This window comes from Abramis brama, assembly GCF_963993115.1.
Source record: "Abramis brama genome assembly, chromosome: 4".
Classification (NCBI taxonomy): domain Eukaryota; kingdom Metazoa; phylum Chordata; class Actinopteri; order Cypriniformes; family Leuciscidae; genus Abramis; species Abramis brama.
Window position 1 is genome coordinate 28,616,554 of NC_139966.1, and position 4,394 is coordinate 28,620,947.

Sequence of the window (4,394 nt, forward strand, 5' to 3'; positions counted from 1 at the left end):
TAGACTAACCATGTTCCGTACACTTTTCACCTTTCACCGCACGTCAACGGCCACTCCTCTGTTGCTGAGAGACATACAAGCTTGTGTGAGTGCTCATTCTCAGGGGAAATTCCCATTGGAGGATCTATTCTTTGATTGATGTCTTTTGGACCAATAGTATTTGAGAAAAGTGGGGTTAAGTCCCTCTTCCACCTGTGTTCGGATGCTCACAGACGCTAACGGTGTTCCGTACAGAGCGCATTTCAGATTTCAACTGCTAAACTCGACGTTAAAATGCTCTTTTGTGAGCTGTTTATTTATTTTAAAAGAAGAGGATATTATTGAAATCTATAAGAAAGGTGAGTACTTTTTTTTTTTGTTAAAACTTAAGTTAATTTGCCTACTGCCTAATAAGCTAGACCACCACGCGATGGTTAGTCATGATTGTGTCATGATATTACGTTAATTATGGCACGTGAATTAAGCATGAACCATGTGAAACGTTATAAAACAACTTGATCATATATTTCTGAAGAACAAGAAGGAGGGTAAACAATTTGCATTTGTTTAAAACATTTAATAATTGAAAGTAACCAATTAATGGGCAACCGTGAACTGATAAAATGATAAGGATATTGTGTGCGTGTGTGTGTGTTGTAACGTGTGTGTGTGCACCATTTAAATTTAACACTAAAACTGATTATAAAATTAGAAATTGTCAGTAAATCAGTAGTAAGATGTGTTAATTGTGTGTGTGTGTGTGTGTGTGCACTACTTAAAACTATTTACATTGTGTGTGTGTGTGTGTGTGTGTGTGTTAGGTTATATGGACAAACAACATTTATGGCAAAGCCACTCAGCGTCTGGCACTTCCTCCACCTCAGCGCACTCAATGTGGAACCAGAGATGACAAAGGTCACACTGCACCCATTCATCAATGGCCCCATATCCTGACCCAGGTGGGACCACCCTACTGCAAACAGCACAGTGTTCCCCATCGTCCTCAATGGGAGGTGGTGTTTGTCTTTTCTGCCTTTTGGCCTCCTGCACTCGTTTTTTTTCCTCCCTCTTCTTTGTCATATCTTCCTTGCGCTTTCTCTTCTTTTCTTCCTTCTCTTTCTCCTCTGCTTCTTTCTGCTCCAGCAGTTGAACATACTCGTCACTCGTGATGACGCGGGCTGGCAGCGGAAGGCGACGCCTCACCTTGTCCCTCCTGTCCAAGGCTGGGCTCATCAGGACATTTGCGAGACTTTCTGGAATCACCCCCGCTGCTACCAGGTAATTTTTTGGATCCCCCCTTTTGCAGGTGGGGCAAGGTGTTGGAGTGGTGGAGGGAGTGTTTGGTGTCTGTGTGTCAGTAGTGGGATCGCTGTGTGTGTGTGTGAGAGTGGCAGGTGCACCGGATGGTGTGGCTGAGGGAGTGACGGGAGCGATGGATGGAGTGACGGGAGCGAAGGATGGCGTGCCTGATGGAGTGACGAGTGATGGGTGGCGTGGCTGATGGAGTGATGGATGGCGTGGCTGAGGTAGTGACCGGAGCGCTGGATGGCCTGGCATCAACAGATGGGAGCACTCTCACCACCTAAGGCAATACAGCATATTTAATACTCATTAGCACACCACAAAAAAAATGCAAGTAACTTAGAGGATAAATTATCATTGTATTAATGTTAAAATTACCTGGGTTGTGTCCACAGCCCCCCTGGACAGAGGGAAGATGCCTGCCTTCCGGAACCCAGCCTTAATGTTCAGTGCGGTGACGGCAGTGGGGTAGACTGCTTTTAGCAGGGAAGAAAACTGCTTTTTCCCCACCACCAGATCCCCTCGCACTAGACCCATCCGGGACGCCATGGTGGAAAAACCAGCCTTAAGTGGATTAAAGACCGCAATGTCTAGGGGCTGTAGGATGTGTGTGGTGTGGGCAGGGAGGCAGAGGATCTCAATTTTATTTTCCCTACTGTATAGGATGACGTCTCTTGAGACATGCGTCTCGTGTTGGTCCAATATTAATATGATTGGCCTTTCCTCCGGAGCATACTGCACAAAATGCCTGAGCCATTTAAGAAACAGCTCAGAGTCCATGTACCCCTTCTCTTGGATGCCATAGAGAGCGTTGGGGGGCCCATCCAGCCTGTATGCATTGCTTGGGAGACAGCCGGGGTAGATGATGAAGGGAGGGATGCTGTCCCCGGCTGCACTCACGCAGCAGTGCACTGTGATGTGCTCCCTGGTGGTCTGCTGCTGCTGGTACACATGCTTCCTCCCGGTCTGGCACAGCACCTTCTCCCTGGACCTTGGCTTGTCCCCAAAGCCAGTTTCGTAAACTGTGACGAACATATAAGGCCTCATATAATTTAAAGAATCCTTCGATGGCCTCTGGAGTAGCTCCATGGACTCTTGCCCTGTCCAGGGAGTCGGCTGTGCGGGAGGTGAGTTCTGGATGGCGGGCCTTAAATCTGGACCACCAGACGTCACTTGGCCCCTTCTCCAGATTGACAGTGGTACTGTCCCCTCTGCCACTCTCTTTAATAATGCCACTAGCCAGCACTTTCACCACAGCTCTTGTGACTGGGAAGCCGTGGTCTGCCATCCAGAAAATAAATGAGATGAGAGCATCTTCTTCTGCAGGTGTCAGGGCCGAATTAGGATGAGGGTTCAGACTGTATTTTTTTTTTTTTTGTAGTCCTGCAGGGTTGTGTGGGGGATGGCATATTTTTTGGAGGTCTGCCTCAAACTAGCTCCTGCTACCACTTCCTGAACTGCTTTTTCTAGCACTACCTTAGTATACTGCTTTTTTCTGCCTGACATTCTGACTTTTCTTATTTTCCTTTGAAATAAACATACAACTGTGAATAAAAAATATTTCTAAACAATCATTTGATGTATGACATTTTATTAAATAACATTAACATGTGAAGATCCTATCATTGTTTTAACAGTATCATAAACATAACATTCGTTTTTATGGAAAGTTGGCTATGAAATAATTCAGTTATCAATTCAGTTATAGTAATATAAGAGTTAACAGTAACATATAGAACCTTATATATAATATTGTTGATTTAATAAAGAATGACCTTTTGAAATGTTAAAATATTATATTTATAATATTTTAACATTTAAAATAGTCACTCTTTAATAAATCAACAATTATATATATATATATATATATATATATATATAATTGTTGATTTATTAAAGAATGACTATTTTAAATGTTAAAATATTATAAATATAATAATCATCATTGCCCGCAGTCTGTGTTGACAGACGTGCTGCGTCTCTGCTGCCTGTCTCAGTGCGAGAGTGGCGCCAAGCGGCCATTGTCCGGAATTTATGTTTAAAATTCCCATTTCAAAGCAGTTATTCAACCAAAGGTAATATATTTAATGATTTATGATAACATAATCAATTCATGAGGATTATATTACTGTGAGAAGCATTAATCCATTAGAAATATACATTTTCACCGCTGTAATTGTCTCCCCACCTAACGCTAATATCTGGGCTGCAGCTTGCCTACCCTCCATTAGCAGGCGCAGTGGGCGCACCTAGCAAACTTACTGAAATCTCTCTGGATCAAACGGCTGGCGATTCTCTTTCTTGGTCAGGGATGAAAGCGGGAGAAATGAGGTACACACACATATATAGGCTGCGTCCGAAATCGAATACTTCCCTACTATATAGTATGCGAAAAACAGTACGCGAGCAGAGTAGTATGTCCGAAATCATAGAATTCGAAAAACAGTAGGCGAGAAGTACCCGGATGACCTACTACATCCGGCGAGATTCTGAAGTGCGCATACGATGGACACTTTACTATCCCATGATGCCACGGGAGAGGAGTTGTCGTCGTTATATTTGAAAATGGCGGAAAACGGAGACGCGGCTGTTTTCAAGTGTAAGTACATTACAACACACTTTTTGTTTATTTGTGGTTAAATTGTATTCGTTTAACATCATATAAGTAAACGATTGACTTGTTAAAAGTTTAAATAATGTAAATCGAGGGTACAAGTTTGTGAATTGGCTGCAAAATGACAATTTTATCATCATTATTATTAACGAACAGAACGAGCTAATGCCTGTCAGCTAAGTTAACGTTAGTTTACACTGTTTTATTTAAACAACGACGTTGTTTCTCAGTTAAATGAGAGAGTTACAAAACTTTTGTTTTTTAATTTTACAACGATTTTATTTCTCCTTTACCAGTGTTGATGTAGTATGTGTTGGCTACGTAGCAAGCTACTGTTATCAAGTGTACCTCAACTTGTCCATGTAACATTAATATTAATTTAATAATATAGATTGACCATGGTTCATCACTAATGTTAAATTCTGTGTTGATTTTGCAGGGGGCTGATGACCACACCTGTGTTCTTATAGAGTGGAGAGTGGCTAATGAAAGGGAGGAA

General features: G+C 42.3%; 1 long non-coding RNA gene across 1 annotated transcript; it reads left to right on the forward strand.

Moving 5' to 3' along the window:
• The first annotated feature begins 204 nt into the window (after positions 1-204).
• LOC311081859 lies at positions 205-2,855 on the forward strand. The gene is made up of 3 exons (XR_014606025.1): positions 205-338; positions 801-1,566; positions 1,677-2,855. It is a non-coding gene; the product is annotated as an uncharacterized lncRNA (long non-coding RNA).
• Positions 2,856-4,394: the final 1,539 nt, after the last annotated feature.